The sequence below is a fragment of the Macaca mulatta genome, chromosome 19, assembly GCF_049350105.2.
Source record: "Macaca mulatta isolate MMU2019108-1 chromosome 19, T2T-MMU8v2.0, whole genome shotgun sequence".
In the NCBI taxonomy this organism is placed as follows: Eukaryota; Metazoa; Chordata; class Mammalia; order Primates; family Cercopithecidae; genus Macaca; species Macaca mulatta.
Window position 1 is genome coordinate 69,373,425 of NC_133424.1, and position 11,436 is coordinate 69,384,860.

An 11,436-nucleotide genomic window follows, 5' to 3' on the forward strand; every position below is an offset into this window, starting at 1 on the left:
ATTTTAAAATAATATTTTGTTTTTATGTGTTTTTGTATCTTTATAGCATTCTTCTAAATTGGATCTATGTTTATTTTAATTGTCTAGTCAAAGTACTGACAGGGAGGAGTGAACTTCCTGAAAACGGAGAACAAGATGTGATGCCTTTTAGTAAATGTTTCCCAAAAGACACAGGATTCCATTTCCAATTCCATATCGAGAAGCTTTAAAATTGTACATCAAAATGCAGGTGAAGTCGTGGAGAAGGGAGGCCAACAGTGCACAGGTGGTGCCTCTGGGGAATAATCAGAAGTCATCCTGCATCCTAAATTCCTGACCTGACCTTTCTGCAGGGCGAGTATCTGACCTGTGCTACACCATCAGCAACACAAAGAAACCTTGATGAGCTTTTATTTCCTTTTATTTGTATGTTTCACTCCAGTTCTGAATTCCGTGGCCTCAAAAACCCGGGTATCATCACCGGTACCTCTTTTTAGTCTCACCTCTCTGTGCGGTTCCGCAAGTATGTTGGTCTCCCTGGGAGAGTGTGGCCTGCAACCTGCTGGGCGCAGGTGCCTTGAGCTGCCACGTCTGCCCTTTTACCGGCTTGGGTGCAGGCCAGGGAAATGCGTCCCCGGGCGGGGGCGGGGCGCGAGGGGGCGGGGCGCGAGGGGGCGGGGCGCGAGGGGGCGGGGCGCGAGGGGGCGGGGCGCGAGGGGGCGGGGCGCGAGGGGGCGGGGCGCGAGGGGGCGGGGCGCGAGGGGGCGGGGCGCGAGGGGGCGGGGCGCGAGGGGGCGGGGCGCGAGGGGGCGGGGCGCGCCGGTCTGTTCTTCTCCGCTGCGCTCAGTGACTGCAGGGAGGGCTGGCGAGATGCTGGAGCAAGGTAGGGTCCTGATTCTGGGGACCACTGACGTTTGGGTCCCCCTCCCGCGGCTCCTAGCGCTGAGCGTCCCGAGACCTGCGGTCGGGCGGGCCCCGGCCGCGTGGTCGCCCTGCCAGAGCGGTGGATGTCAGGTAGGCGTTGCTGTCCGGGTTCGCTTCTCTCCTATTGTCCTAACTCTGCATCTCTCCCTAGAACCAAAAATCGCATTCTAAGCTCCTGGCCAACTGAACGGACCCCTCCTCTCAGCTAAGAGCATGGCAAAGTTAACTTGAAACACTAGTTCGGCCATGATAGGAAGGAGAAAGGGCATGCCTCATTTTACCCTCCTCTCTTTGAAATTCAGGCACAGGCCGGGCGCGGTGGCTCACGCCTGTAATCCCAGCACTTTCAGAGGCCAAGCTGAGCAGATCACCTGAGGTCAGGAGTTCGAGACCAGCCTGGCCAACATGGTAAAACCCCGTCTCTACTAAAAATACAAAAATTAGCCGGGCTTGGTGGCGGGCGCCTGTAGTCCCAGATACTCAGGAGGCTGAGGTTAAAGCAGTTCTGTTTTTGTTTTTGTTTTTTGTTTTGTTTTGTTTTTTTGAGACGGAGTCTCGCTCTGTCGCCCAGGCTGGAGTGCAGTGGCCAGATCTCAGCTCACTGCAAGCTCCGCCTCCCGGGTTCACGCCATTCTCCTGCCTCAGCCTCCCAAGTAGCTGGGACTACAGGCGCCCGCCACCTCGCCCGGCTAGTTTTTTGTACTTTTTAGTAGAGACGGGGTTTCACCGTATTAACCAGGATGGTCTCGATCTCCTGACCTCGTGATCCGCCCGTCTCGGCCTCCCAAAGTGCTGGGATTACAGGCTTGAGCCACCGCGCCCGGCCTAAAGCAGTTCTGGAGGTGGAGGTTGCAGTGAGCCGAGATCGCGCCACTGCCACTCCAGCCTGGGCGACAGAGCAAGACTCCGTCTCAAAAAAAAAAAAGAAAAGAAAAGAAAAGAAAAAAAAAGAAAATTTCAGGCACAGCTGACCAGTATTAACATTAAAACAATTTCTTTTAGTATCTTCATGCTAAACGGTAAGTAGAGATTGCGTGTAGCCTCCCATCAGTTTATTCCAAATAGCAAACATTTACTGAGCCCTGAGTTAAGTTATTAACCATGTATTTTCTTTTTGTAAACCTTACAATTGAGCGGGCAAGTAATAATATTATCTCTGTATTTTTTTTTTTTTTTTTTGAGACGGAGTCTCGCTGTGTCTCCCAGGCTGGAGTGCAGTGGCGTGATCTCGGCTCACTGCAAGCTCCGCCTCCCGGGTTCACGCCATTCTCCCGCCTCAGCCTCCCAAGTAGCTGAGACTACAGGCGCCCGCCACCACGCCCGGCTAGTTTTTTGTATTTTTAGTAGAGACGGGGTTTCACCATGTTAGCCAGGATAGTCTCGATCTCCTGACCTCGTGATCCACCCGCCTCGGCCTCCCAAAGTGCTGGGATTGCAGGCTTGAGCCACCGCGCCCGGCCTATCTCTGTATTTTTAATGTGAGGAAACTGAGGCCCAAGAAGACATGTAATTTTTCCATTATCAGGTATTCAGTATATTGGAGATTTGGAGGACAAGTTATTTATTGTGAAAAATGTATACCTTTTCCAAAGTTCAAACAATAATTCAATGAACACATTTATTTTGCCCCAGAATTGCCAATGATGTTATGTCCTATGAGGTGGCCCCTAAGTATACACTTTGTCCATTTGGGGGATTTGAACTTTGACTACTTGGTTAAGATGGTGTCTACTAGATCTCTCCACTCTTTCTTCTTTGTAATTAATAAGTACTTTGTGGGGCAATTCCTTGCAATGTCTGAATAATATTAAGTCCCCCCACTTCACCCTCTAGTGTTAGCCTCCATTGATAATTATTCCTTGAATCTGTGATCACTGCTTGTGGGGATTCTATTTCTATTACTTCTTTACATTTTATACTTATAAGTTGACACTCCTGTAAAGAACTTTACCCATTCATCCTTTTTTTTTTTCCCGAGAAAGAGTCTCACTCTTGTCTTCCAGGCTGGAGTGCAGTGGCGCAATCTTGGCTCACTGCAACCTCCACCTCCCAAGTTCAAGTGATTCTCCTGCCTCAGCCTCCCAGGTAGCTGGGACTATGGGCGTGTGCCACCACACCCAGCTAATTTTGTTTTTTGGTTTTTGTTTTGTTGTTGTTGTTGTTGTTTTAGTAGAGATGGGGTTTCATTTTGTTGGCCAGGCTGGTCTCAAACTCCTGATCTCAGGTGATCCACCCTCCTCAGCCTCCCAAAGTGTTGAGATTATAGGTGTGAGCCACCGCGCCCAGCCCATCCTATCCTTTTTAAGTTAATTATTTTAGAAGCCACATGGACTGGAAGATTTTTATCAGCTGCATTATAATCTATTTCTTTCATTGTATTGGTGCTCACACTATCCAGTGTTAGCCTCTCCAAACTCGAGTAGGCTTGACTTTCTGATTTCTACCACAGAGCTCCTAAAACCCTTGGAATTTCCTGTGTGTTGAAATGTCTTTCGTTATTTTTTTTTTTTTTTTTTTTTTTTTTTTGAGACGGAGTCTCGCTCTGTCGCCCAGGCTGGAGTGCAGTGGCGCGATCTCGGCTCACTGCAAGCTCCGCCTCCCGGGTTCACGCCATTCTCCTGCCTCAGCCTCCCGAGTAGCTGGGACTACAGGCGCCCACAACCGCGCCGGCTAATTTTTTGTATTTTTAGTAGAGACGGGGTTTCACCGTGGTCTCGATCTCCTGACCTTGTGATCCGCCCGCCTCGGCCTCCCAAAGTGCTGGGATTACAGGCGTGAGCCGCCGCGCCCGGCGTCTTTCGTTATTTTTAATGACTTTTTGATCACATCTCAGTTTATACCAATGAGATGGCTTAGGGTGGAGCCCCTAGACAGACTCAAGATGAAGCTGGTCACCAGAAAGACTAGAGAGTTGGAACTTTTGCCCCACTCACCAACCTCTGTGAAGGGGAAGGGATGGGGTGGCTCGACATGAAGCTCTATAAAAACTCTTGGAGAACAAGATTTTAGCTTTCCAGATTGCTGAACACATTAGGTGTGCCTGGAGAGGGCATGGAAGCTCCACACCTCTTCTCACATATCTTGCCCCATGTATCTTTTTTATCTGGCTGTTTGTTTGTATCCTTTGTGATATCTTTTATTACAAAACAGTAAACATAAGCAAAGTTTTCCCTGAGTTCTATGAGCCATTCTAGAAATGAGTTCTAGGTGGTTGTGGGAACACCAATTCTAATGTAGTTGGTTAAAAGCACAGGCCACAACCTGGTGATTGTGATTGGCATCTGAAGTGAAGGGCAATTTTACGGGACTTAGCCCTCAACCTGCGGGATCTGACGCTTCAAGTTGATAGCATCAGATTTGAATTATAGGACATCTGCTGGTGTCTCCTGGAGAACTGGGATGGATGAAAAAAACCACTCATTTGAAAAAAAACTCATTTTATTCAGCTGTTTTATAAGCCTAGAAGCCCTTCAAATGGATCATCCTTCATCGTCTATGATATAATAAATGAATTAATAGGAAAGAGATTTTCTCCTAAGGACCTGGATGATGATGTTTTTTCAGTAAGCCATGAGAGTATCCTCATCATCTCTCAAAGATCTAGAACTTGTCTGCCAAATACATGGTTTTTTTTTTTTTTTTGAGATGGAGTCTCGCTCTGTCGCCCAGGCTGGAGTGCAGTGGCGTGATCTCGGCTCACTGCAAGGTCTGCCTCCCAGGTTCACACCATTCCCCTGCCTCAGCCTCCCAAGTAGCTGGGACTACAGGCGCCCACCACCACGCCCGGCCAATTTTTTTTGTATTTTTAGTAGAGACAGGGTTTCACAGTGATAGCCAAGATGGTCTTGATCTCCTGACCTCATGATCCACCCGTCTCGGCCTCACAAAGTGCTGGGATTACAGGTGTGAGCCACCGCACCCAGCTACATGGCCTTTTAAATACTGGAGACAACCGAAAACTCATTGAACCTGATAATCGGCATAATTTCTATGATTCCAAGTTCTTCAATTTGATTTGTCTAATGGAATAAATTGATGTCACCTTTGAAGTGGTATGAGGACCTGATACCTTCGGCCTTCTTCCCCCACTCCCAAACTTTGATAGATCTCCAAGTATGGGCTGTGGCCAATCGGCTGGAAGTGATTCCTCAAACTTGGAAAGATAGTAAAGAATATGGTCACACTTCCTGCAACGACCTGAGAGAAGAGATCCTGACACTCATGGCGATGGATAAGCACCCACCAGAGCTTCAGGTGGCATTTGCTGACTGTGCTGCTGCTATCAAATCTACGTATGAAAGCCAGCCTGTCAGACACACTGCTCTGAATTGACCATCTATCTCTCTCAACTGTATAGCTGTCCTTTCTTTCTTTCTTTCTTTTCTTTTCTTTTTTTTTTTTTTTTTTTGAGACGGAGTTTCACTCTTGTCGCCCAGGCTGGAGTGCAATGGCGTGGTCCCTGCTCACTGCAACCTCCGCCTCCTGGGTTTAAGCGATTCTCCTGCCTCAGCTTCCTGAGTAACTGGGATTACAGGCATCCACCACTATGCTGGCTCATTTTTGTCTTTTTAGTAGAGACAGGGTTTCGCCATGTTGGCCAGGCTGTCTCGAGCTCCTGACCTCAGGTGATCCACCCGCCTTGGCCTCCCAAAGTGTTGGGATTACCTACGTGAGCCACTGCGCCCAGCCAGCTGTCCTCTTTTTAAGAGCTGGGAGAATCCAGGAAGCCTGGAAAATGTTGGGGCTTTTTAGGAAGCATAACAAGATCCCTAGAAATGAGTTGCTGAATGAGTTTATGGGCAGTGCAAGAGTGTCTAACAGCCATTGAGGTGTCTCCCAGGCCATTGAGGTAGTCGAGCTGGCAAGTGCCTCCAGCTTACCTATTTGTGAGGGCCTCACCCAGAGAATAATGACTGACTTTGCAATCAACCAGGAACAAAAGGAAGCCCTAGGCAAACTTAGCTGCATTGACCAGTGACAGTGATACTGACAGCAGCAGTGACAGTGACCACGACAGTGACACCAGTGAGGGCAAATGAAAGTGGAGATTCAGGAGCAACAGTGGCCTCACCATAGCTGCTGGAATCGCACCAGAGAACTGAGATATGCTAATATTTAACATCGTTCCAGAGAAGACAAGATACAGATTTGGTGAATTTGTCACTGTGAGATACAGACAGTACACAGCTGATTTAGGTAGATTTAAGCTCCTAATTTGCTACTTAATAACCATCTATTAATACACCATTAAAGGTTTAGCATTTAAGTAGCAACATTGCTGTTTTCAGACACATGATGAGGTCCGTGGCTCTTGTCATCAGCATAAGCCTGCACACCTACAGTGTTAGTGAGCTGACCTCATGCTGCCATCCTCGTGTGACTGCCCTGTCCCTGCTGCTGGGCTTGAGCCTGGAGGCAGAGGCTGCAGCGAGCCATGATCCTGTCACTGCACTCCAGTTTGGGCAACAAAAAAAAAAGAAAAGAAAAAGAAAGAAGGTTTTAAAGATACCATTAAGTAGCCTATAGCTCTAAACTCTGATCTGCTTCTCCTTACCTAATCCTTTTCTTTTTTTTTTTTATGGAGTCTCGCTCTATCACCAGACTGGAGTGCAGTGGCGTGATCTGGGCTCACTGCAACCTCTGCCTCCTGGGTTCAAGCGATTCTCCTGCCTCAGCCTCCCGAGTAGCTGAGACTACAGGCATGCGCCACCACACCTGGCTCATTTTTTGTCTTTATAGTAGAGACAGGGTTTCACCATGTTGGCCAGGATGGTCTCCGTCTCCCGACCTCAGGTGGTCCGCCCACCTCTGCCTCCCAAAGTGCTGGGATTACAGGCATGAGCCACCGCGCCCGGCCAATCCTTTCTTGTTACTTTCCTTTAACCCAGAGTTTCTCAATCTTGGCACTATTGATATCGTGGGATGGATAATTTTTGGTTTCAGTGGGACATCCTTTGAACTTTAAGAACTTTAACAGCATCACTGGCCTCTTTTTAGGACATACCAGTGAGGCCGGATAGGGAGTCAAGGAGCGATCGTGTCCTCAGGACACAGCAACCATGGAGTCCATACAATCAACACAATAAGCCTCAGCATTCGCACTGTAGTTCAGCTCATTCAAGCAAAACTATCTTCAGCAGGGAATTTCCCCTGTAGGAGCATGGGCACTTTGATTTTACCTGTCCTCAGACACCCTTTGCTCATTATAATAGTAAAAAACAGGCCGGGCGTGGTGGCTCACGCCTGTAATCCCAGCACTTTGTGAGGCTGAGGTGGGTGGATCACCTGAGGTCGGGAGTTCGAGACCAGCCTGACCAACATGGAGAAACCCCGTCTCTACTAAAAATACAAAATTAGCCAGGCGTGGTGACACATGCCTGTAATCCCAGCTGCTCAGGAGGCTGAGGCAGGAGAATCGCTTGAACCCAGGATGCAGAGGTTGCGGTGAGCCGAGATCACGCCATTGCACTCCAGCCTGGGCGACGAGCAAAACTCCATCTCAAAACAGAAGAAAAGTAAAAAACACACCCATGGGGGGAGATGCTAATGAGACATGCGACATATGAACAAGTGTGTACAGCTACTGCACCTGGGCACCCAGCGGAACACCCAGAACACGCTTATTAGTAACACCTCTTCCCACCTCCTCATGAATAATCATGGACGTCTCCCACAAAACGAACCCCCTAACACCAGTCTTTGCTGTCTCATCCTTAGGAGCACCCCAGCCTGAATTCTCTCTCTCAGGGTGTATTGTCTATTTTTCACCTAATTTTCAAAATATTATTTTTGCTTTACAATAAATTACTCTGTGCTCCATCTCTTGCTGTGTGACTCTTGTTTAAGTTTTTTTTAACTCAGAAGACAAGAACTGAGCTATCACAACACCATCAACACCAGTAGCACCTCCCCTCCCGGATATGTGTTAGCAAGAAAATGTCTCTAGATTTTGCTAAATGATCCCTGGACCATGACTCTGACCCATTGCTTGCCTGGCTCCATCATGCTCCAGGAGGAGTGGGATTAAGTCTTTGAGGTTGTTAGGGCTGGTAAAGTTTGGGGGCTTAAAGTTGTACCTGCACCAATTTTGGAGGTGTACACGCACATTTGGGGATGCTAGGACTCTGTTCCTCCCTCAACCCCCAGACTTTTAAGGCACCAAGAAATATAAATATCATTTATTATTTTCCAGGCATGTGCCAAGCCCTTTTTATTTAATATTCTATACAAAATTTGAAAACTTAAAAACAAAAAACCTAAAGTGGAGATTTCCACCTCTGTCTTTTCAGATGAGAAAACTGAGAAATCCAAAGTTCTGAGACTCATTTTTTAAATTGAGTTCATATGTATTCAGTGTTTCTCATGTTGCCTGATGTCAATGGAGTTTCTGAGGTCTAAGAGGATGTGGGAAAAACATCGTTTCTTAGCTGAGTTGTAATTAATATTGAGAGCATTACGTTTATGTAGAAAAATCATTTTTCCTTAAATCCTCAAAGATAACAAACAAGGATAAAATTCATTTATAGGTTTAGTATTTTTCTGTTAAAATCGTTTACTCTTCTTTGTTTTTGGGTCAATGTCCAATTGGTTTACACACTTGATAGCTGAAATTTACTTACTGAATACTGATATAATTTGTGGGTCCTGGTAGATATTTCGAAGTTGTCGTACAAACAGGACAATAGGTTCTCTCAACTCTTCAAACGTGTAACATGGTATAACATGACAGACTTATAAGTCTTTTTTCTTCTTCTTCTTCTTCTTTTTTTTTTGGAGAGATCGGGTCTCGCTATGTTGCCAAGAATGATCTTGAGCTCCTGGGCTCAAGGGATCCTCTCACCTTGACCTTGGGGGCCTCCCAAAGTGCTGGGATTATAGGCGTGAGCCACCACGCCTGGCCTCTTGCAAAGTCTTATAATGTCGTTTTTAAGCTCTTAACCTGCCAAGTGTGGGTGGCTCATGCCTGTAATCCCAACACTTTGGGAGGATGAGGTGGGAGGATCACTTGAGCCCAGGAGTTCAAGACCAGACTGGGCAATATGGCAAGAACCTGTCTTTACAAAAAACTAAAAAGTAAATTAGCCAGGCATGGTGGTACACACCTGCAGTCCCAGCTACTTGGGAGGGTGAGGTAGGAGGATTGCTTCAGCCTAAAAAGTTGGCCGGGCGCGGTGGTTCATGCCTGTAATCTTAGCACTTTGGGAGGCCGAGGTGGGCGAGTCATGAGGTCAGGAGTTTGAGACCAGCCTGGCCAACATGGTGAAACTCTGTCTCTACTAAAAATACAAAAAAATTAACTGGGCATGGCGGCAGGTGCCTGTAATCCCAGCTACTCAGGAGCCCGAGGCAGAAGAATCACTTCAACGGGGAGGCAGAGGTTGCAGTGAGCCAAGATCACACCACTGCACTCCAACCTTGGTGACAGAGAGAGACTCTGTCTCAAAAAAAAAAAAAAAAGTCAAGGCTGCAGAAAACTGTGGTCACTCCACTGCAACAACACCCTGGGCAGCTGAATGACCTTTAATAAAATTAAAAAGCCCTTGAGCTACTCTTGTAAACCTAGTAAGACTTACACATTTAATAAATCAGATTATCTTGTAAGACTTACACATTTAATAAATCAGATTATCTTAAGCCTTTTGACATCCTAAATATAAGCTTATGCAGAGCAGCACCACACATGTAAAATACAAAAGTAACAAAGATAACTTCAATATAATTTTTTTATTTAAACATTTTTTTTACGAGTTGGGGCTTGCTCTGTTGCCTGGGCTGGAGTGCAGTGGCAGGATCATTGCTCGCTGTGGCCTGAAATTCCTGGGCTCAAGTGATCCTCCCACCTCAGCCTCCCAAGTTTTGGGGATTACAGGTGTAAGCCACCATACTTAGCTCTTAACAACTTTTTTTTGTTGTTTTTTGTTTGAGACAGCATCTCCCTCTGTCATCCAGGCTGGAATACGGTGGCACCATCACAGCTCACAGCAGCCTCAACCTCCTAAGCTCAAGCGATCCTCCAGCCTCAGCCTCCTGAGTTACTGGGACGACGGTTGTGCACCACCATACCCAGCTACTTATTTAATTTTTTTTGTAGAGATGGTGTCTCACTATGTTACCCAGACTGATCTCAAACTCCTGACCTCATGCAATCTTTCTGGCTTCCAGAGAGAATTTTTCAGTCCATCATTTTTCAAGATTGTGAGCCAGGGTTCCATTAGATCTTACTGAGGTATCTCTAGTGTGTCCGCTATGTGCCAGGCATGGTTTAAAAGACTAGAGATACAGGCCAGGGATGGTGGCTCACGTGTGGCAATGCCAGCACTTAGAGAGGCCGAGGTGGGCAGATTGCTTGAGCCCAGGAGTTTGAGACCAGCCTGGGCAATATGGCAAAAGCCCATCTGCAAGAACAAAAATAAAAATTAGCCGAGCATGGTGGCACAGCTCCAAGTAGTCCCAGCTATTTGGGAGGCTGAGGTGGTCGGATCGATTGAGCCTGGGAGATCAAGGCTGCAGTGAACCAAGGTCGCACCACTGCACTCCAGCCTGGGTGACGGAGCAAGACCCTGTCTCAATAAACAAAAGAAAACTTGGGATCCAGCAGTGAACAAAATCATCACTGACCCTTGCCCTCATGGAGCTAACATTCGGGAGGAAAAGTCAGAAAATAAACAATAATTGGCCGGGCACGGTGGCTCACGCCTGTAATCACAGCACTTTGGGAGGCTGAGGCGGGTGGATCATGAGGTCAGGAGATCAAGACCATCCTGGCTAACACGGTGAAACCCCGTCTCTACTAAAAATACAAAAAAAAAAAAAAATTAGCTGGGCATGGTGGTGGGCGCCTGTGGTCCCAGCTAATCGGGAGGCTGAGGTGGGAGAATGGCATGAACCCAGGAGGTGGAGCTTGCAGTGAGCCAAGATCACACCATTGCACTCCAGCCTGGGCGACAGAGTGAGACTCTGCCTCGAAAGAAAAGAAGAGAAGAGAAGAGAAGAGAAGAGAAGAGAAGAGAAACAATAATTATAATAAACAAATAGACATGAGAAGTTAATCAATGCTATGACAAACAAAAAGAAGGAAAAGTAGAGTAAGGTGGATCAGGGTGTCAGAGTTTGGGGAGTTGTTTGTTTGCAATTTTCATTAGAATGATCAGGAAAGAACTTATTGAGAATGTGACATAGACCAAAGTCCATAGGGAGAAGAGGGGCTGAGCCATGTGGAGATTGGGGTAGGAAGTGGATTTCCTGGCATGGGCTTTAAAGCAAGCATATAATATCCAGGGCTGCGTGCTGTGGCTCACGCCTGTAATCCCAGCACTTTGGGAAGCCAACATGAGAAGATTGCTTGAGGCCAGGAATTCAAGACCAGCTTGGGCAACATATTAAGACCTCCATCTCTACTTTTTTTAGTCTTTTTTTTTTCTTTTGAAACAGAGTCTCACTCTGTCGCCAGGCTGGAGTGCAGTGGCCCGATCTCGGCTCACTGCAACCTCTGCCTCCTGGGTTCAAGCAATTCTCCTGCCTCAGCCTCCTGAG

The 11,436-nt window shown here is 47.1% G+C and overlaps 1 pseudogene; it reads left to right on the forward strand.

Moving 5' to 3' along the window:
• The first annotated feature begins 849 nt into the window (after window positions 1–849).
• Window positions 850–5,942, forward strand: LOC709523 (small ribosomal subunit protein mS39-like; annotated as a pseudogene).
• Window positions 5,943–11,436: the final 5,494 nt, after the last annotated feature.